General features: G+C 43.0%; 1 protein-coding gene across 5 annotated transcripts in view; it reads left to right on the forward strand.

Moving 5' to 3' along the window:
* AFF2 (ALF transcription elongation factor 2) overlaps positions 1-23,902 on the forward strand; it is a 577,381-nt gene that overhangs the window by 148,364 nt on the left and 405,115 nt on the right. The gene's annotated exons all lie outside the window — the stretch shown is intronic.

The following is a 23,902-nucleotide window of genomic DNA, read 5'->3' on the forward strand; positions in this document are numbered from 1 at the left end:
GAACCACGTTTCATGAAAGCCTCTATCATAGCTTCAGACTCATACCAGAAAAGATGGACCAGTTCAGTTCAGTTCAGTCACTCAGTCGTATCCGACTCTTTGTGACCCCGTGGATCACAGCACGCCAGGCCTTCATGTCCATCACCAACTCCCGGAGTTCACTCAAACTCATGACCATCGAGTCAGTGATGCCATCCAGCCATCTCATTCTCTGTCGTCCCCTTCTCCTGCCCCCAATCCCTCCCAGCATCAGAGGCTTTTCCAATGAGTCAACTCTTCGAATGAGATGGCCAAAGTATTGGAATTTCAGCTTCAGCATCAGTCCTTCCAATAAACACCCAGGACTGATCTCCTTTAGAATGAACTGGTTGGATCTCCTTGCAGTCCAAGGGACTCTCAAGAGTCTTCTCCAACACCACAGTTCAAAAGCATCAATTCTTCAGCTATCAGCTTTCTTCACAGTGCAACTCTCATATCCATACATGACAACTGGAAAAACCAGAGCCTTGACTAGAGTGACCTTTGTTGGGAAAGTAATGTGTCTGCTTTCTAATATGCTATCTAGGTTGGTCATAACTTTCCTTCCAAGGAGTAAGAGTCTTTTAATTGCATGGCTGCAGTCACCATCTGCAGTGATTTTGGAGACCCCCAAAATAAAGCCTGACACTGGTTTCCACTGTTTCCCCATCTATTTCCCATGAAGTGATGGGACCAGATGCCATGATCTTAGTTTTCTGAATGTTGCACTTCAAGCCAACCTTTACACTCTCCTCTTTCACTTTCATCAAGAGGCTTTTGAGTTGCTCTTCACTTTCTGCCATAAGAGTGGTATCATCTGCATATCTGAGGTTATTGATATTTCTCCTGGCAATCTTGATTTCAGCTTGTGCTTCTTCCAGCCCAGCGTTCCTCATGATGTACTCTGCATATAAGTTAAATAAGCAGGGTGACAATATAGAGCCTTGACGTACTGCTTTTCCTATTTGGAACCAGTCTGTTGTTCCATGTACAGTTCAAACTGTTGCTTCATGACCTGCATACAGATTTCTCAGGAGGTAGGTCAGGTGGTCTGGTATTCCCATCTCTTTCAAAATGTTGCACAGTTTATTGTGATCCACACAGTCAAAGGCTTTGGCATAGTCAATGAAGCAGAAATAGATGTTTTTCTGGAACTGTCTTGCTTTCTCCATGATACAGCAGATGTTGTCAATTTGATCTCTGGTTCCTCTGCCTTTTGTAAAACCAGCTTGAACATTTGGAAGTTCATGGTTCACATATTGCTGAAGCCTGGCTTGGAGAATTTTGAGCATGACTTTACTAGCATGTGAGATGAGTGCAATTGTGCGGTAGTTTGAGCATTCTTTGGCATTGCCTTTCTTGGGGATTGGAATGAAGACTGACCTTTTCCAGTCCTGTGGCCACTGCTGAGTTTTCCAAATTTTCTGGCATATTGAGTTCAGCACTTTCACAGCATCATTTTTCAGGATTTGAAATAGGTCAACTGGAATTCCATCACCTCCACTATCTTTGTTCGTAATGATGCTTTCTAAGGCCCATTTGACTTCACATTCCAAGATGTCTGGCTCTAGGTCAGTGATCACACCATCATGATTATCTTGGTCATGAAGATCTTTTTTGTACAGTTCTTCTCTGTATTCTTGCCACCTCTTCTTAATATCTTCTGCTTCTGTTAGGTCCATACCATTTCGGTCCTTTATCGAGCCCATCTTTGCATGAAATGTTCCCTTCGAATCTCTAATTTTCTTGAAGAGATCTCTAGTCTTTCCTATTCTGTTGTTTTCCTTTATTTCTTTGTATTGATCTCTGAGGAAGGCTTTCTTATCTCTCCTTGCTATTCTTTGGAACTTGCATTCAGATGCTTATATCTTTCCTTTTCTCCTTTGCTTTTCCCTTCTCTTCTTTTCACAGCTATTTGTAAGGCCTCCTCAGGCCGCCATTTTGCTTTTTTCCATTTCTTTTCCATGGGGATTGTCTTGATCCCTGTCTCCTGTACAATGTCACTAACCTCCGTCCATAGTTCATCAGGCACTCTATCTATCAGATCTAGTCCCTTAAATCTGTGGGCCTTGTCAATTCTTCTCTTTCCTGGTCTGCCCTCTGTTGGTGCTATCAGTGAATGTTCTAATGATAGAAAGCACTCAAAGGAAAGTTGTCCAAGGCAGTTGACATATATGAACCAAACAGATTTCTGGGGTCAGGAGAGGCAGTCTCAGAAGCTGGCCTGGTCATGCAGGAGGTAAGGACATCCTGTTTCTGAACTATGATCCCTGTATTAGAGCAAATGCCCTCCTATTGGATGAGATCAGGACCAGTAGTTGGTTGACTAATCAAAAAGTCAGAGAAGGGAATTATTGAATGATGGTAATACATAAAATATTTTACTTTAACTTAACGTGTTTAGCATATGTCTTTATTTGCTGATTTTTGAAGTATTGGTGTCTGATTAGTATTCCATGTTGACTCATGTATGAACCACAAACATAATCCATCTCCAGTTTATTTCTTTGAAGGGCAACAAATGCTTTAAGACCCTTAACAAGCCACCTCATCCCTGAAGTCTTCTGAATTTTTTACTGTTTTTTTAAAGCAATCCTTGACAGTTGTCTAATCCACAACTAATTTGACAGCAGTCAGTGATTATTTTAATCAAGTTTCTCCAATCATTAAGTTCAGTTTTCCACAGTAAGTCTGCTTTTCCACTCTTTTTAAATAAGTATTTACCTACAATTGTTTAGTTAGGTAAACATGCAAGCAACTACAGCTGGCATAAACAAGTTGGAGAACAAACAGAAAATCCTTTAAGCATTCAACTCAACTACTGGGAACAGATATGCCCAAGTACTCTATGGAAGTGACCCATAGGTATGGTTGTTGGGCGTTTTTTTTTTTTTTAATCAAATGAGTTAAGATAATCTGTTGGTGTATTCATCCTATTTATTGAGCACCTACTCTGTAGCAGGTACTCTGGTAGGTGCTGGGAACATATTCGTGAATGAAATGAACAACTATCTGCCAGGGGGTTGCATTCTTGTGGGACAGACAAAATAAACAACCCAATATAGATGTAGAGGTTTATCTGATTTATTTGGGTTCATGTTGTGTGACTTACAATTACTATTTTATAATGTCAAAACTTTGAGAGCAGTAAGTCTGGACCACTAATTTCCCCGTAGTTACTTTAACATTGTCAGTTATTTAATTAAAATATAGCTCCTGAGTGACTAAAAAGTTATGTATTTTCAAACCTGAAAATGTCAATGTGAGATGCGATGTGTTACTTATATATCTGTACCATGATGCTGAAGGAGGAAGTGTAGGCACAGTTGAGGTGGGCCCTTCTGAGAGCTCTGTCAGTGGTTCCTGTTTATTCAGTGCACATAGGTTGAGCACTGTATTAGTCAGGGTCCTCCCGGGAAACAAACAACAGGAGATATTATATATATGTATGTAAAAAGCTTACAGACAAGGGGAGAGAGAGATTGAAGAAATTGGCCCATGCAGTTGTGGGGGCTACTAAATCTGAAATTTGTATGGCAGGCCAACACCCTGTAAGTTTGGATGAGACTTGATGTTATAGTCCTAGGTCCAAAGGTTGGAAACTTAGGATTCCTCTGTTGCAGTCTTGAGACAGAATTCCTTCTACTCTTGGAGACCTCAGTCTTTGCTCTTCAGGTCATCAACAGATTGTCTGAGACTCACCCACATTACGGAGGTTGATTTGTACTCAAAGTCCACTGATTGTAAACATTAATCACAGCTACAATATACCTTCATGGCATCATTTAGACTAGTGTTTGACCAAACAACTGGATATCATAATCTAGCCAAATTGATGCACAGAATTTACACCTTCTCTCTGAAGGTGCAGTGCTCAGTGCTGGGAGCAGAGAAACCAGGCTCAGTCTCTGTCTTCAAGGGTTGGGGTCTTCTAAGTCTGGATTCTCTGTCATGAGTCCTACAACCCTTCAGCACAGAAGAAGTCCATTACTGATAACCTGTGTTGATGCGGTGCCTGGACAGCTGTGCTAGAATTGTGACCTAGGCTGTGTTTTCCTGTTCCTGTTTTCCTCCTCTTCTCCATGTCTCAGCTTCATTCTCTTGATCCATGCACTCAACGTACTATTGGCCAGCCGAGCTCAGTACAGTGTACCAGCTCAATCGTCACTAACCTTTCCTTCCAACTATACTGTAAGCACCTCAAAGACATTGTGACTTGGCATCCAGGTAAGGGGATGGATGAAGTCGGAGTGGGTGGCATAATTGAGATTCATTGTATAGCCACTGGTTCTAGGAGGAGTTGCCCAAAATTAAAATCATAATAAAAAGCTTTCAAGTTAGCCTTAAAGGCTTATGATGGCCTCATAAAACATAACAGTAGGGCTCAGGAGATCTGAACTGTCTTTCTGGTCAAATCAGTGCCCCCTCTCTGGCCCTTAGTCTTCTCACAAGTAAAATGAAAAGTTCAGATGAAGTGTTCTCTTAGCTAGTGATTTGAGTTGACTTCCATGCTGAAGACCGTGAATGGTCACTAATACTGGGTTGGCCAAAAGATTCGTTTGTATTTTTCCATAAGATATTAGAGAAAAATCTGAATGAAAATTTTGGCCAAGCCAATGTTAAAAGACTCACAAAGACTTTGTTTTCGAAACATCTGAGAAACTTAGAGCCTGAAAGACATCGTTGTACTTAAGATATGTAGGAAGGCGCGCATAGTCGCTCAGTCGTGTCTGACTCTTTGCAATTCCATGTTCCTCAAAAAGGTGAAATGATGCATGCTTCCCCTCGTCCCATTGTGCTGACCTTAGCACCTGGCATGGGGAAGATGCATGTTACTGTTAGCAAAGACCGACTGAAGGAGGAACCTAGGAATTGGAGAGTTTCTTTTAGCTCTAATGTTTTATATGGATGTATTATCATGTCCATCAGGTAGTGTGTATATATCTCCCACTCCAGTATTTGAATAAAGATATGTTCCTTTTTCACTTGGTCTAAAATGAATGATCACATGTTTAAAACCACCTCTAGTAGTTTGAGGAACAGGGGAAGCTATAACGATAAAGGTAAATAAAATAATAAAGATAAACAGATAACCCCAGGTAGGGAAGACCTACATAGGGATTAGTCATAAGCATAAAAGAAGCTGCAGCTTTTCAGTCTGTGGAGTAAGCACAGCTCCTGTGGAAACCCGGCCTCTTTTAACATGAAGTTTCAGTATTTGGCCAACACGTGTGCCCTTTACAGCCTGCAGGGTCGGTGGAAGGTCTGCCATAAACTGACAGTTTTATATTCAGATCGTGATTCTGTAAGTGCAATTTGACAAATGCCACACATTTAATTCTTAAGTTGTTTCTAAACCAGTAGCTGTAGACGGAGCAAGCTAATGATCAATATCGTAGGATAGGCTTTATTTTTTAAAGGGCCAAGTCTTTAAAATTTGTGTTTTATTGGGCAATTTTGAAGTGTTGAGTGATGAGTCTTCTCAAAGTTAAGCTCTTTTGAATCAGCAGAGGTTTTGCAGTCCGCAGCCCCTCCCCCATCAACACCTCTAAACTTGTCACCAGCCACTCTTTCATTTGGATTGCTGTCCTTTGGGGCTTCCCTGGTGGCTTGGATGGTACTTTCCCCCCAAAATATTGTATACACAAAACTGTAATGATCTAGCTCTAAATGTTTTTGGTTCCAACATGAGTCTTTTTTTTTTTAAAGACTTTCTCTGAATATAATATCATTAAAGTTGCTTCCACCTTTTAAAGGCAATGTAGCCATATTGCCAGCATTATTTTACTTTCTAAACTTGCATCAATATACCTTTTATATTGTCTGTGCAGTTAAAATTTCATTTTCTGATCATAAAAGGATGAGTTTTAACTGATTTTTGCATTTTTCCCTTTAGGTATAGGTCTACTTTTTATAGGACAGTAATGATAAGAAGGAAATAAGACTAGATTGTTCAAAATCAATGCACTTAATCTCCATTTTTCTTTACGTTTCATTTTGCTTACACATCATTAGGATTTATAATGCCAAAATAATATTCATAGTCGCTTTCAGTATAAGAAAAATGGCTGTTGCTGAAAGCACACTACAGAGCACCCAGCATCCAGATGGGAACTAAAATTTCTGTCATGTGTCTAATTTCTTCTATACGATGACAATCCTCTTTATATTTGGAGATTATCAGCATCTTAAAATCATAATCAGAAAAATAGAGGCACCTAAGAACAGAGTTACAAAAACTGCCCCAGATGTCTTCAATTTTGTTTGTACTCAGCTGAGAACAAAATACAACTGAACAGAAGAAGCCACTAATCACTTGCAAAATGTTGAATCTCTGGTTAGGAACTCCATTTGCTCCACTGTTCTCGCCTTTCCCATGTTAATCAGATGACCTGCCCCTTGTAGGGTACAAGGCTTTTGAGCAACCTCCTTGCAACTAGGAGGGACCTAGGGCTTCCCAAGTGGCTCAGCAGTAAAGAATCTGCCTGCCAATGCAGGAGACCCGGGTTCCATCCCTGGGTCAAGAAGATCCCCTGGAGAAGGAAATTGCAACCCACTCCAGTATTCTTGCCTGGGAAATCCCATAGACAGAGGAGCCTGGTGAGCTACAGTCCACGGGGTCACAAGAGTCGGACATAACTGAGTGACTGACCATGCAGACACAGGAGGGACCTCCCACTCTTCACTGTACTTGTCCCAGTAATTCGCTTCCTATGCAGGCTTTGCTTGTCCACAGGGATGAGCTAATCCAAAGAAGGGTAGGCTAACTTGGATATCTCAGCCCAGCAGGCTGGTCAGGTCTTTAACTGTGAATTTGGACCTCTAGGCATTGAGCGGCAAGATTGATGTGTCTGTCACCAGTTGAATGTGCTGGCCACTTCTGAAACCAATGTGACTTGTGGAATTGTTATTTTGTCAGTGATAGATACACTTTTGGTGGTGACTTTTGACCTGCTTCTCCCCTGTAAATGGTCAAAGGAGCAAAAGGAAACTTCAAAGCACAGGAGTATGGTCAGTCTTTGCAGGCAGAAAGAGCATGTCCCATCATCAGCTTCATTATCAGTCACATCTTGCCTCATGCTAATCGGAAGACACTTTATTTAGTGATCAAGTACTGCATGTCCTTTACAGCTGTGGACTGGACATCAAAGACTTCAGATTCCTTCATTTCTCTAGTCTTATTAATATGCTGCAAAAAGAAAAAAATCATGCTTTCTTTCCACTCTTGGAAAAATACCTTTGTTCCTAGAGATAGAGGATCCTTCAGCCATTCTGACTTCGAAGGAGAAGGTAAAATGCATTAGTTCAATTTAAGCACAAAAGCCAGTTATCAGCGATGACCTGATAGGGCAGTAGGGCAGATAGTAGGGATTAATGACAGACTCAGGGGAGCCAATGACCCACAGTAAAACCAAAGGCCATTAACCTCCATCAGTCATTTAATTCTGGGGGAAAACTCATTCAGAGGTATTTATTGCTGTTATAACCCCCCCAAAAAAAATCAGAGATGCATGGGTTATGTGAATAAGCCATGATCATTTTATTTTATATTGTTAGCCCAAGACAAAAGTAAATGGAGTTTTAAAATGAGAGTTTCCCTCTTTAATTTGGGAGGAAATACTCTTCCAGAAGATTTGGTTGTCCCAAGATAAGCCTCAAAGTTTGGCCACTCCCTTGCCTCTTCTGGGTTCTGTTCCTAATCCCAGACATCATGGACCACAGAGACATTGACCCCAGGTTGTGTTGTTTTCAAATGTCATCTCTGTACTGTTTACTTTGGATGGGATGTTTGGGTTCAGCATAGGGCTGAGGAGTGTCAATTCAGACACGCCTTCTGCTTTCCAGCTTACTCTCAAGTCTCTTCCCCCTACTGGAGTGGACTGAGGCCTCTTCTTCACTCCCTCCTGCTTTCCGTCTTTTGCTCAATGATATTAAGTGAGCATTCATACTCACTGAAGGTGCTGTGGTCTGTGGGGTGTGGCTGATGATAAAAATGCATTATAAAGGAAAAGGAAGTTAAGGGCTAGGATTTCTGAGAAGGAGGGGTTTATTCATTTCATAGGATGGCTATAACAAATTGCCACAGACCTGGTGTCTTAAATAAGAGATCTGTGTCTCTTTCACAGTTGTGGAAGCCACAAGTCCAACATAAAGGTATTGGTAGGGCCTTCATCTGGTGAAGATTAGGACAGAATCATTGCCAGTTTCTTCCTGCTTCTGGTGGTCCCAGGTGTTCCTTGACTTGCATCCACATCAGTCTGATCCCTCCCTCTGTCTTTACATTGCCCTCTTCTCAGTGACTCCAATCTCCCTCTGATTGGAACACCATTTGAACAGTATTCAAGTATACAGTTTACTGCCATCAAGTGTCTTAACATGTACTTGGACATAGGGCCCAGGAATTCCAGGATGTTTTTGCTAACAGCCTTAACTGATACCATCTATACTGAAATGACCTTATTTCCAAATAAGTTCCCGTTCACAGGTTCTGAAGGGCCAGATCTTTCGGAGGTCTCCGTTCAACACACTGCAAGGAGCAAATGCTAGGCGTGGACATCAGAGAAGACTGAATGGAAGACGTGTCCTTGTTTAGGCATGTAGAAGAAGGGTCTTTCCAGGTGGGAGTTCATGAATACAGAAACACGACAATGGAGAGATTGGGGCAGGGTTGGATGGAGAAGGACTGGATGAAGATCAAGTTTCCTGGGCCCGGGATAGAGAGACTGGGGAAGACAGACTGGGTCCATGTCATAACCACTGGCCTGGAAAAGACTGAATGCTGTCGAATCAGGCAGGAGAGTGTGTGAGTACTTGGAAGAGAAAGGTAACAGAAACTTGAATGAGAGCAGTAGCACTAGGACTAATGGGGAGGTTTGGCTTCTGAGGGGAAATGGCCTGGAAACATGTACATGTCCTAGAGGGAGGAGAGGGTGGCCTGGGAAAGAGCAAAGGAGGGGAGAGAGGCAAGAGACAAGGCCTGGATGACTGTGAAATCGATGAAATGAATGAAAATCACAGAAAGAGGACCAAGCAGGGGCAGAAAGGTAGATGATAGGAACATGGAGTCATTGAAAGGTCAGGCAGAGAGGACTCTCAGCCACATGAGATGTGGGGGCTTGAGTTCAGGAGGGCAGGAATCTTTTACGTGGACTCTTCCTCCGAGCCCTGAGACTGGCCAAAGTGGGAAAGTGTGGGACTGGAGAGAGAGACAGCAGGTACAGAGAGAGGCTTGGGGACTTTGTCACTTAGGGAATGGGAGGAGCAGGCGCTGTCAGGATGCAGAGCTTCTGGTTTCCACTTTGCAGAAGCCAGGCATGAGGGTGTCAGGAAAGTGGGGGAGGACAGAAGTTTGGAAATAGACAGTTGTGATAGCTGCCCGACCTTGTGAGTATACCCAAGGCCAGTGAATTTTATGCTTGACAATGGGTAAAATGGTAAATTTTCTACATAAGTTATAGTTTTCATATGTATACATATATATATATATATATATGTATGTATGTATCTACAATTTGAAAAAATTAATCATGTAATATACCCCCCCTCCAAAGTGGAACTGCTCAACAGTGTCACATACTGTGGATGAGTCTGAGGGAATAAGAATTGGAAAGAAAAAGAGGAAGCAAACTACTTTGACAATATTTGCCAGGATATTTGTCAGGCCTGAGAACCAGGATTAGAAGGTCATTTAGTTGCCCCCAGTTGTCCTACTTTCTTTGGTCATTTGGGAAACATACTTGCATAGTGGGTTGCCTCCTCTGTTGCATAGCTTGCCTTGGCACAGAGTACAGAAGTCCCCAGGGCTGTGGATTCATGGCCTCTTTAGAGCCACAGGGGTCACGTTCATTTTTAAAGTGCAGAGCAAGAGAATGTAGCTGGGAGACAGGACTTTGGAGCAGCATCCCAAGGCTTCTAGATGATGAAATGCTAATTGCCATAAAGATAGAGCAGCAGTTTCTTCAAGACTTTGCCACCTTCTCCGGATTGAAGTAACAGCTGCACTGTAGTGGAAAACTCAATTCTGCCTTGGCAGATGAATTGTGGCAGTTTCCAGAAGGCACTTCTTGGTATGCTAAGACACCAGTTGTACTTGAACTTCTTTTTGATGTGTTAGTTGGCATCGCCCATACGAACAAGCATTTACAGAATATATAAATCTACTTTTAAAAATTACTATCATATTTCTATTCAGTTTAGTTCAGTTAAGTCGCTCAGTGGTGTCCAACTGTTTGCGACCCCATGAACCGCAGCATGCCAGGCCTCCCTGTCCATCACCAACTCACAGAGTCCACCTAAACCCATGTCCATTCAGTCGGTGATGCCATCCAACCATCTCATCCTCTGTCGTCCCCTTCTCCTGCCCTCAATCTTTCCCAGCATCAGGGTCTTTTCAAATGAGTCAGCTCTTCGCATCAGGTGGCCAAAGTATTGGAGTTTCAGCTTCAACATCAGTCCTTCCAATGAATACCCAGGACTGATCTCCTTTAGGATGGACTGCTTGGATCTCCTTGCAGTCCAAGGGACTCTCAAGAGTCTTCTCCAACACCACAGTTCAAAAGCATCAATTCTTAGGTGCTCAGCTTTCTTTATAGTCCAACTCTCACAGCCATACATGACCACTGGAAAAACCATAGCCTTGACTAGACGGACCTTGGTTGGCAAAGTAACGTCTCTGCTTTTTAATATGCTGTCTAGGTTGGTCAAAACTTTCCTTCCAAGGAGTAAGCATCTTTTAATTTCATGGCTGCAGTCACCATCTGCAGTGATTTTGGAGCCCAGAAAAATAAAGTCAGCTACTGTTCCCACTGTTTCCCCATCTATTTGCCATGAAGTGATGGGACCAGACACCATGATCTTTGTTTTCTGAATGTTGAGCCTTAAGCCAACGTTTTCAGTCTCCTCTTTCACTTTCATCAAGAGGCTCTTTAGTTCTTCTTCACTTTCTGCCATAAGGGTGGTGTCATCTGCATATCTGAGGTTATTGATATTTCTCCCAGCAATCTTGATTCCAGCTTGTGCTTCTTCCAGTCCAGCGTTTCTCATGATGTACTCTGCATATAAGTTAAATAAGTAGGGTGACAATATACAGCCTTGATGTACTCCTTTTCCTATTTGGAACCAGTCTGTTGTTCCATGTCCAGTTCTAACTGTTGCTTCCTGACCTGCATACAGATTTCTCAAGAGGCAGGTCTGGTGGTCTGGGATTCCCATCTCTTTCAGAATGTTCCACAGTTTATTGTGATCCACACAGTCAAAGGCTTTGGCATAGTCAATAAAGCAGAAGTAGATGCTTTTCTAGAAATCTTGCTTTTTCAATGATCCAGCAGATGTTGTCAATTTGATCTCTGGTTCCTCGGCCTTTTCAAAAACCAGCTTGAACATCTGGATGTTCACAGTTCTCGTATTGCTGAAGCCTGACTTGGAGAAGTTTGAGCATGACTTTACTAGCGTGTGAGATGAGTGCAATTGTGCGGTAGTTTGAGCATTCTTTGGCATTGCTTTTCCTAGGGATTGGAATGAAAACTGACCTTTTCCAGTCCTGTGGCCACTGCTGAGTTTTCCAAATTTGCTAGCATATTGAGTGCAGCACCTTCACAGCATCATCTTTCAGGATTTGAAATAGCTCAACTGGAATTTCATCACCTCCACTAGCTTTGCTATTTCTATTAGACATATTGAAATAAAACATGCATTACACAAAATAAATCCTGTTTTTAAACAATTTTCTAAGGTCTATAGAAACCTTATAAAAATATTAATTATCCTCATGTGATTTACAAGAGCATGGTGAGAGTTTGTGTGTGTGGGGGGGAATTACAGGGCTAAGAGGTGATGACTTTTTGGGTCTCAGTTTATTCTTATCTGTAAATGAGGGCATAGGATCAATTGACCTCTGAGAGTACTTTCAACAGTAAATATTATGTGCTCCTTATATTGTGAATAGAGGCAGCCACAGATATACCTCAGAGTTTGAGATAAAGCTTTATAGGCTTTCAAGTGGCAAATTGTTATTTTAATGAATCAAAACTTTAAAAAATCAAATATTTGATGAATTGCACCATTAATCTGTTCCTATAAGTTGATTGAAATAAATTGTTTATTAAGCTAATTTCCAGCTGGTAATACGTAAATGTGTAATTTAATTAAAATCCCATTATGTGTTTTCTTAAGAGCAAAGGCACACTGATACATAGTTCACTGAGTGAAGCATAGCTAATACTGAGGCTTCAGCTCAGTTGCCAGAATGATGTTCCCTTACCAAGTTCTCTGCAGAGCAGAGCTGGGCCAGGCACCTCCAAGAATTGTGAGAAAGTAGATTTTTAATGAATATGGGTTCCATCTCACACTGACCAGGGAGTATGGGTCACACTGTCCTCAGATAATCTGAAAATGATAATTGCAGAAGCCAGGAGCCTTCTCAAGACTCTTAGGTTCTTGCCTTCTTATTGAATTCAGCCCCTCCCAACCTAACAGTCCTGCCACCTGTGCTGGAGCTCCAGTGTCACCCCTGTCCCCTCTCCCCTGCCCTTCAGAGATGGAAATGCAGAGCCCCCCAAGTCTTGTCTTTTTTTAAGGCAAAGCATCCCCAGCTATTTTAACCAGAGTCTACAGAGCAGTGTTGTGAGTCATGTCTGCATCTTTGGAGCTGAGCACACCCTGAGAATGTGCTGCTGCTGCTACTGCTAAGTCACTTCAGTCGTGTCCGACTCTGTGCGACCCCATAGATGGCGGCCCACCAGGCTCCCCCGTCCCTGGGATTCTCCAGGCAAGAACACTGGAGTGGGTTGCCATTTCCTAGAATGTTCTAGTGCCCCCTGGAAATGCTCCCTGTGGGGAGTCAGGACAACAGATTCAACTGACTTCCTGAGAGGCGTTCATGTGAGGCTGGACAGCTTTCGGATGAGGGGGCAGATTGCCTACAACACACCCTCACTGAGGGTTTTTGTTCCTCACTGGGCTTCTAAATGCACTGGGAAGTGGAGGGCTGGCTTTGGTTTTGATTTTCTGGATAAGCGTGGGGACCAGTGGTTGGGGACATAAACAGCATTTGTTCTTCCTGTGTAATTAGAGGGCCTTTGGAGAAATATTTCTTTTTGTTGTTCTCAGAGATGGCCCTCCCTCATTCTTGCAGGTGGAAACACTGGAGGCCACCTGGGTGCCGGCTCTAATCATGGATGTTGCCAAGATGGGGGACAGCTGCCCCCAACCACTCCATCCCCCTCCCCAATCTGCTCTAGATCAAGGTTACAAAGTTTCCCTGGGCACCTCCCTTTGCTTGAGGGGCCCCATTCCTGAGGAGCCTTGCAGACAGTGACCTCTCCTGCCCCTTCTGGAACCTTCCTGTCCCTAGCCAGACTGCCCCCTTGTTTCTTTTCACTCAGGTTTCTGGGCAGAAAGAAAGGAAAACCTTCTGGCAAAGTCCGGATAGATTCATCCTCACTAACATTCCTGGGCCCTTCCTCCCTGCTACTGGGCAAGTCTCTGGTTCAGCTTCATAGCTGTCCTTCCAGAGCTCCCCTCTCCCCGTGAACCAAGGTCCCCCTCTCTTCCTGCAGCCCTGAGCAGATGAACTCGTCTTCTCTTGCTCTCAGGAGATCAGAGCTGTTTGGTCATCAAGCATGAGTTTCTTAATCTTTCTTCCTCTCTACCAGACACAGTACCTTGCACAGCTGCCAAGTAGCTGTGGCTCTCTGGCTCCCTTCTCACTTTCCACCTCAGGACAAGGATCCTGCCACCTTTTCCAACTGACCCCTCTGTCTCAGAGTGCTGGGTTTGGGTTTCCCCTTTTATTAGGGTCCAATCATCTAGAGAATTTGATTTGCTTAAAGACTGACCATGCTAGAAGTTCAATGCTGAATGAAGAAACCCTTCTCCAGCTAAGAATGTGTAGTGAGATTATATCAATAAACTGTTTCTGCTTTTACCCATGAAGAAAGGAGAAAACAGATTCCTACTTTTGCATAAGATTGCTTTAAGGAAGTTTTCATAGAGGAATAACACATGTGACTGTCAAGCACACACACAACACACACACATACACACACAAGACAAGGACAAGACAAAGGCTGATTGACCTGATTGGATAAAAAGTACAGCTAGACCCCTTCAGATTGACCTGCTTCAGTCCTTCCATAGACAGTGGGATGAAGGATGAGCCAAAGAGGCCAGGGCTCGACCTCCATAACCCACACACTTAAAGGAGAACAGAGCGAGCCATGGGATACCCCTTGGCTGAAGAGTTCCTTCTAGATGCAGGTAAGGGATTTTTCACTCCACAGTGCCATTCAAAGGGGGCTGGGGAGTGGATTGGCCAGAACCCAAGAATTGATGATAAAATACCTCGTGGTAGTCTTCTGGAGGAGACAGGAAGGTGAGTGGGACAGGCCTTAGGGCAGCTCCTCACAGGCCTCAAGCTCTCTCATATTTTCAGAGGATCCCAAGGCTTCTAACAGTTACATCAGCTGTGGGTCACGGCGTTGCTTATATGCAAGGTCACCAGCTCGCCGTGGCAGCGCCATGTCCCTACAACAGGAGAGGAGCAGATAAGGCATAGATAGATAACAATGTTGTGTCTTTAGTGTCTGTTTAAAAGCCTGCCTCTGTGAGCCATTGATTGTGTTGAAACGAGGCTATCATTTTGGGTTTCCGTGCACTATGAGCCCAGTAGTGACAGACCCCAAACTAATTTCTATCTAACTTAAATGCTAACTTAATAATCATATAAATACCTTCATGTTTAGTGCTTAAGCAGAATGTCATTAAAATGTCTTTGACGTTAAGCCAAATTTTGAAGTGAATTGGAACTGGCTTGCATTTCTTAAATTGGTCTTTCTTTGGAAATAATGAAAAAGTGTTAGAGTCTTGGCCGAATTCCAGTAACTGTGACTCAACTTGTTAAAGTTAAATTTTAATATTTACACATTACATAGTATAATATTTATACTGGGAAACAGATTGGGAGTGTAGAATTCAAAACTAGGATACACTTTGACTTGGAATTACAGTGTAGTAGTCATTACACCCAGAAGATGGGGGGGGTTATTTAATACTGAGACTGGGGCAGCTTGAGCAATGGACTGTGATATATAAAATAAACACTGCTAAGCACACAGTTCTAGCTCATACGTGTGTGTTGGGTTTTGTGGTCATGTGCACTTTGTATTGGAGAAGGCCATGGCAACCCACTCCAGTACTCTTGCCTGGAAAATCCCATGGATGGAGGAGCCTGGTAGGCTGCAGTCCACGGGGTTGCGAAGAGTTGGACACGACTGAATGACTTCACTTTCACTTTTTACTTTCATGCATTGGGGAAGGAAATGGCAACCCACGCCAGTGTTCTTGCCTGGAGAATCCCAGGGACGGGGGAGCCTGGTGGGCTGCCATCTATGGGGTCACACAGAGTCGGACATGACTGAAGTGACTTAGCAGCAGCAGCAGCACTTTGTATTCTGGCTGATTTCTGTTTTTTTTTTTTTTTCTTTTTCCTTTTTTTTTTTTAAGTTGAGGTATACTTGATTTACAATATTGTGTTACTTTCAGGTATACAACAAGGTGATTCATGTACAGATAAAGCGTGTGTTTGTGCTCAGTCACTTCAGTCATGTCTGATTCTTTGTGACCCCATGGACTGTAGCCCATCAGGCTCCTCTATCCATGGGATTCACCAAGCAAGAATACTGAAGTGGTTTGCCATACCCTCTTCCAGGGGATTCTCTTGACTCTGGGATTGATCCTGTGTGTCCTGACTCTCCTGCATTGCAAGTGTATTCTTTACCCACCTGCAAATGTGTATATATATATATATGTATCTATATATACACAGACACACATATATACACACCTATATGTGTATCAGTTCAGTTCAGTCGCTCAGTCGTGTCCGACTCTCCGCAACCCCATGAATCACAGCACGCCAGGTCTCCCTGTCCATCACCAACTCCCGGAGTACACTCAAACTCATGTCCACAGAGTCGGTGATGCCATCCAGCCATCTCCTTCTCTGTCGTCCCCTTCTCCTCCCGCCCCCAACCTTTCCCAGCATCAGAGTCTTTTCCGGTGAATCAACTCGTCGCATGAGGTGGCCAAAGTATTGCAGCTTCAGCTTCAACATCAGTCCTTCCAATGAACACCCAGGATTGATCTCCTCCAGAATGGACTGGTTGGATCTCCTTGCAGTATAAGGGACTCTCAAGAGTCTTCTCCAACACCACAGTTCAAAAGCATCGATTCTTCAGCAATCAGCTTTCTTCACAGTCCAACTCTCACATCCATACATGACCATGGGAAAAACCATTGCCTTGACTAGACGGACCTTTGGTGGCAAAGTAATGTCTCTGCTTTTTAATATACTATCAAGGTTGGTCATAACTTTCCTTCCAAGGAGCAAGTGTCTTTTAATTTCATGGCTGCAATCAGCATCTGCAGTGATTTTGGAGCCCAGAAATATATACATATATATATGTATATATACACCTGTATGTATATATATATATATATATATATATATATATATATATACACACTTATATATGTATTCTTATTCAGATACTTCTCCCTTATAGGTTATTACCAGATATTGAGTATAGTTCCCTGTGCTATACAGTAGGTCCTTTTTGGTTATATATATATAGTAGTATATATCTGTTAATCCTATACTTCTAATTTATCCCTTCCTCTACCCTTTTCCCCATTGGTAATCGTAAGTTTGTTTTCTTTGTCTATGGGTCTATTTCTGTTTTGTAAATAAGTTTATTTGTATGATTTTTTTAGATTCCACATATAAGTGATTGTTATACGATATTTGTCTTTCTCTGCCTGACTTACTTCACTTAGTATAATAATCTCTAGGTCCATCCATGTTGCTGCAAATGGCATTATTTCATCATTTTTATGGCTGAGTAGTATTCCATTGTATATATGTACTACATTCTTTATTCATTCAGCTGTCGATGGACATTTAGGTTGCTTCATGTTTTGGCTATTGTAAACAGTACTGTGATGAATACAGGGATGAATATATCCTTTTGAACAATCATTTTCTCCAGATATATGCCCAGGAGTGAGATTGTAGGATCATATGGTAGCTCTGAGAGGGTAACAGGCTGGAAGGCCAGGGGTCTCCAAATGGAGGAAATAGGCTTCAAGTGTCAGACATTTTTTATCTCTCTCTTAAGTGGCAGGAAGAAACAAACTAGTGTTACATTTTTCCCCTTCTCCATACAAATTTAAAAAAAGGTTTCTCTTAAAATTCTGTGTTGCCATAATGACACCTGGCTCTACCTTAACCTTTCTCAAACCTTGAGCTAAGCAATGCATGTTTCGTATGGAAATGTTTGTCTTCAGCTATGTTAATATACTATGCATTTACCCCAGACTCTGTCTTCAAGTAGGTTCTGCCTAAAGGCTCAGAACAGACTTGACAAACCATTATGTTATACTCATAAATTGTTCTCCTAATCTATGTTAATGAGACTATATATTTGTATGGGAATCTGCCTTTCTTCAAGATTCATGTCAATCATTTTATGACCCGGGATGACTCACTTAGTGCCAAGATTATCTCAAAATGCATCTTGTGGATGAGATGCCTGGTGCCATTCTCTGAGTTTTGAGACATTTCCTTTCTTTAATTAGCAGACTGCTAGTAGCTATAACCGGAGAAGGCAATGGCAACCCACTCCAGTACTCTTGCCTGGAAAATCCCATGGACGGAGGAGCCTGGTAGGCTGCAGTCCATGGGGTCACTAAGAGTTGGACACGACTGAGCAACTTCACTTTCACTTTTCACTTTCATGCATTGGAGAAGGAAATGGCAACCCACTCCAGTGTTCTTTCCTGGAGAATCCCAGGGACGGGGGAGCCTGGTGGGCTGCCCTCTGTGGGGTCACACAGAGTTGGACATGGCTTAAGTGACTTAACAGCATCAGCAGCATTAGCGATAACATCCAGCTAAGGACTAGCAGGGTAGTATTCTGTCTGCCCCCTTCTGATGTCTATGTCAGAAGCTTTGTCTATCTCTTTTATACTTTAATAAAGCTTTATTACACAAAAGCTCTGAGCAATCAAACCTCGTCTCTGGCCCGGGATTGAATTCTTCTCCTACAGAGGCCAAGAATGCCAGTGTCTTTTGTGGTTCAGCAGCAACCTTTCAGCTCTAGTTTTAGTTTCTTCAGGAACCTCCATACTGTTTTCCATAGAGGCTGTGTCAATTTACATTCCCACCAATAGTGTAGGAGGGGTCCTTTTTCTCCACATCTTCTCTGACATTTATTTGTAGACTTTTTAATGCTGGCCATTCTCACTTGTGTGAGGTGCTACCTCATAGTTTTGATTTCCATTTCTCTAATAATTAGAGGTATTGAGCAACTATTCGTGTCCCTGTTGGTCATCTGTGTGCCTGGCTTCAGTCTTATTGAGATACTTAGGTGCATACACAACACCATCCACAATTTTGGGTGGTAGTGGAGTCTGTGAGGCCTTTGGTGAGCATGCCAGGAGCTAGGCTGGCTCAGGGGTGGTGCAAAAGGGATGAGCTTACAATCGGAGGAGGTAGGGGAAGTTACCAGAAGGTGAGTGCAATTAGAGAAGGGCCCTGAAAATTATCCAGTACAAATGCTGTGTTTTCCATGTGAGGACACTGAGGTCCAAAAGGGTTAAGTAATTAGCTTGAGGTCACCAAGCTAGTGAATGATATATCTGAGATGGGAACCCAGGTCTCCGGACTTCAATCAAGGTAGAAGCCCATGTGCACTTCCCTGAGGTTTATCAGGGAAATGTAAATGTTTTGCAAATGTAAAAATAAATGGCAGGGTCAAACACCCCTAGATTCCTTGGAAAGGATGTTGTAAAGGGCATTTTCAGAGTCAGTTGGAGGATGTAGTGCAAGTGGATGATATATTTGTTCCTCTCAAAACCCTCTAACTCAGGGTTCCAGGGGTGCTGTGGGTTTCCCTGATAGCTCAGTTGGTTAAGAATCCGCCTGTAATGCAGGAGACCGGGTTCGATTCCTGGGTCAGGAAGATCCCCTGGAGAAGGGATAGGCTACCAACTCCAGTATTCTAGCCTGGAGAATTCCATGGACTGTATAGTCCATGGGGTTGCAAAGAGTTGGGCATGACTGAGCAACTTTCAGTTTCACTTTCAGGGATGCTGTAAAAAGTCCCAGCAAGTGCTAGTGGGTGTGGTCTCCAACCTTTGGGTGCAGGGCCAGGAGGGGCAGGGTTCTCACCCAGCCACAGGCACGTGCATATGGATCTCTGGCCAACCTATGAGGTCATGAGCACCCTGAGCATAAATTTGCCACTTGTTAGAAGAGGATTTGGGGAACTGACTTCTGTGGACTTGTCCCTTCAGAGAGGCTCTTCTATAAATCGGCCTTGTCCCTCAGATGTGGGTGTGTATGTGCACACACACTCAGGCCGGATATTGGAGTGATGCAGCTGACCTTCCATCGTGTTAGTGTGTTAGTCGCTCAGTCCTGTCTGACTTTTTGTGGCCCCATGGACTGTAGTTCACCAGGCTTCTCTGTACATGAGATTTCCCAGGCAAGAATACTGGAGTGGGGTGCAATTCTCCAGGGAATCTTCCCAACCCAGGATTCGAACCTGGGTTCCCTGCATTGAAGGCAGATTCTTTACTGGAATGTACCAATCCTGACATTAAGCCAGGTCAATGGCCTCAGGGTGTACATACTATACGGCATGGAGACACCAGTCACCAAGGTGATATTCAGGACCCTGCTTGGCCAGAGTCCACACCTCTTTTATTTACTAACTCTCTCTGCCTTGTGCCAAACCATGGGCTTTCCTGGGCAGCTTCCAAGTTTCTCCTCTCCAGAAGGAATCCCACACAGTCTGGAGTATGACAGCCTTTTCACATGCAGTGGGTTGCTTGCAGACGCCGAGTCCTGTTTAGTGATTCATGAACATTTTACAGGAACCTTCCCAAACCCATTTGATATGTCTGGCCTCCTCTTTAGAAACCACAGGAGAAAGGGCACACTCTTTCACTTCCTTTTCCACCTCCCGTTTCTCTGCCAAAGCAGTGAGATGAGAGTAAAGAATAAGGGTCAGGAAGCCCAAAGCGTGGTACAGTGAGGAGAGCTCTCAATGGAGAGTCAGGAGACCGGGGCTCCCATCCAGGTCCAGGCTCTGACCAGGTGGATGACATTGGGCAACCCGCTTGCCCTCTTTGTACTTGATTTTCCCTGTAATAGAAAATGACGGCTTTGATCTCCATCCCCTCTAAAGACCGTTTGATTGAAGGTTGTTTTCATGCTCAATTTTCTCCTGTTTTCACGTTCCCGGTTGAACCACAATAAAGTGTTTTGCAGGTGTGTGGTGCCTTTCAGGATAATTTCACTCCTGTGGGAAGATGTATTGTCATGTCGGTTGTTGTAATGTCACAGAACCCTCTTATTAATCAATAAAATTGATGGGTTAATGTGTAAGGTTATATAAATGTGTAACCACAGATTTCATCCTGCTGGAATATGTAAACATGATGAATCCATCTTGGATTGTTGTACTCAGCTACCACGTAAGAGGGCAAGTGTGGCCCCACTTATCTTGAGCAATTGAGCATCTAGTTATTTGAAGTAATTTCAATGTCTTGTGTCAGTCTTTTAAGCTGCTTGCATATGAATAGGAAACATAGTTTCAGATCACTTTCAGATGGTTATTTCTATTTAGTTTTACTGAGTAATAACACCTTACATCTCTATACAAGCGGGCCTTTCCCTCTTATGACCCTCTCTCCAAGATCTAGTGTCTCTTCTCAGTGATGCAAGGATGATGCTGAATACCATGGAGAAAGCCATTTACCTTCACAGGCATAGTCACGTATGTTCTCTTATTCAAGGGTCACAGCAGTTCCCAGAGACACTGGTGAGCAAAGTTGCACCTTGGAGAGCTGAAGTGGCAGTATGTGACAGAGCAGGTGTGGATGAACAGGGGCCTCACCCACTGGGTGCTCTTCACATGTGAGAAACTTTTCAGAAGAGACATTTGAAAGCTTTAATGAATCATTCTTATGCGTTCATTCAACTCTGCTAAGAATGTCTCAGCCCTACTATTGTCATGTAATGGTTTTAGGCAACTGGAGGATAAGAATGATTCAGGTGTTAAGAGTGATTCACCTGTGGTAGTCAGAAGAATATTCCCCTGCAAAGGTCCATGTCCTAAACCCCCAAACCTGTGAAAGTGTTAATCACTCATGGTGTCTGACTTCATAACCCCATGGACTTTAGCCTGCCAAGCTCCTCTGTCCATAGAATTTCCCAGGGAAGGATACTGGAATGGGTTGCCATTTCCTCCCCCCAGGGGATCTTCCCGACCCAGGGATAGAACCCAGATCTCCTGCATTACAGGCAGATTCTTTACTGTCTGAGCCACCAGGAAAGCACTGAAGCCCCAAAGCCCCCAAACCTGGGAATATGTTACTTAAAAGAGGAACTTTGCGGGTGTGATTAAGTAAGGGTATTGAGCTGGGGAGATGTTCCTTGATGTTCTTACAATCACAAGAATCTGTATAAGAGTGGGGCAGGAGGGAGGGTCAGAGTCAGAAGAGATGTGATGCTGGAAGCAGAGGTGAGAGAGAGATTTGAAGATGCTCTGCTACTGCTCTTGAAGATGCCAGAAGGGGCCGTGAGCCAAGGAATGAAGGCAACCCTTTGAAGCTAGAAAAGACAAGAAAACAGACTCTCCCTCAGGACTTTTAGAAGGAACAAGCCCTGCTGACACCTTTATTTTTAGCTTAGGGAGATCCATTTCAGACATCAGAGCTGCAGAACTATCAGAGGATACATTTATGTTGTTAGAAGCCATCACATTTGTGTTGAATTGTTACTGCTCCCCTAGGAAATGGACACAGTACCTGTCTCAAGGAACTCACCTTCTGTTTGGCAGTGGACAGTTTCCTGAGGTGGGAGAGGAGCTTCGGAGTGCTAGGAGTTGAGATGAGCGACTCCATACCCAGCCTGGATGGAAGGTACAGTGTTAGGTGCGGGTTGCTCAAGGAAGCAACAAGGAAGATGAGTCACAAACATCTGGGCACAATTTTTCTGTGTCACTGTGCCCTAGGTGGACCCACTCTAGAAGGAAATGAATAGCCTGAGGATTCCATTTGTCTGCTGGATGGGGGACAGAGCAGTAAAGGACCAAATGTACCTGAGAAATCTTTACCCTGGCCCCATCTTGGCAGAGTAATCCCACCTGTTTCCTTGGAGGCAGGTCCAACAGGTGGTCATCAATTATAGACCTGTGTGAAATCTAGAGACGTGCAATATATACAAGTGGCATATATATAACTCTCTAAAGGTCCATCTAGAGCAACACAGAATATAGATCAGCATCATATGCAACATCCATTAGCTTACGGACACATTGTGGAACTTGAAGCAGCTGAAGCTTGAAGTTTATCATCTCCTTGCATTACGATGAATGGAAGCAATTATAGGTGGATTCAATGGCAGTGCCATCATTTATTGGAGTATAATTCCTCTAGCCAATCAGTGCTCTAAGTAACAATAAATTATATTAGATTTCCAGTACTACTTGAACATGTAAGGGGCTATGGATCAATGGGTAGCTGATACTGGAAAAGCTTCACCATTCAGTTCTTGTTGAATCTGTAATTAACAAATGAAACTCAACTAATCATCGTAGATTGTTCATCTGACAACATTCTTGTTTTCGAGCACACTGTGTGCTGGAGAACAGGAGTGTGAAGTGCCACTGAGTGTGGGCCTGTGCTATTCCCTGTCGTGGTGCCCAGCAGCAAATGAATGCATCTATCAGTGTGTTCGAATGATGTGTTACTGTGATAAAACGCTTCATCCTTGCAGGCTGCTGATTCATCTGGCTTGAACAGTATGTGCTAATCAATGATTGTTTTTTATTAAAAGGCACAGTTTAATTTTGCTACAGATTGGTTGGCAGTTTCCCAAGAAAATATCAGTAAACTGAGGAGTCTTGAAAGTAATGTGTGAAATATATGTGAAACAGGTAGAAAGAAACTGCTGGTGGCTTCTGCTAATCAAAATTCTTCCCTGCTCCTCCAAGCACCTGGGGAAGAAAAGAAGCATAAAAGGCTTTACAATTGTACCAAGTTTCGACTTAAAGACACACTTATTGGTAGATTAAGTTCCACTCTATTATTTATTCTCTCTAGTTTCTCTACCTGAAAGATACCTTCATAGTGTAAAATGACATTTACATTAAGCCTGATATAGTGCTTAGACTCACTGGAAGTTTCAGAGAAGGGTGGGTGCTGAGACCCACATGCTAGCAGTGTTTGCAGTGCTCATTACAAATATTCGGGACCACGATGTTCAGTAGCTACTTAGCATAATTTTGTTTCACTCGTTTACTATGCACCAGTGATACTCAATTGAGTCTTAGCATTAATACACTCATAATATACAGTGCAGTGCCTCCATATGGCGCATTGGGTAGAAGCATATTAAACATATTACACAAACAGAGCTCAACACCTCACATATTATTGATCAACAATGCACCAATTAGACAATACAGCAGTCATGAAAATAAACACTGGCATTATGTGCCCAAGGTCTAAATGAAAATCAGATGGAGGGAACAAATAAGAATAGAGAAGGGGGGTTAACAGAATAGGATTGCATAGGTTACATTGTTGCAACGAACCCAAAGGCACAGGGTCCTCTGTTGTCTGGAGACAGAGCACTGAAACCAATGTGGTTCATGTGAAGTGGGTTATTCAGTAGACCTAGAAAATCTCTCTTTTTAGGCCAGTCCTGCCCAGCAGAAATATGATGGAAGCCACAAACATAATTCACATTCATTTAGTTTCAATTTTCTAGTAGCCACATTCTTAAAACGTGAGAAGAAACAGGTGAAGTTGCTTT

This window comes from Moschus berezovskii, chromosome X (assembly GCF_049115385.1).
Source record: "Moschus berezovskii isolate FMDL1 chromosome X, NW_MosBer_1.0, whole genome shotgun sequence".
Classification (NCBI taxonomy): domain Eukaryota; kingdom Metazoa; phylum Chordata; class Mammalia; order Artiodactyla; family Moschidae; genus Moschus; species Moschus berezovskii.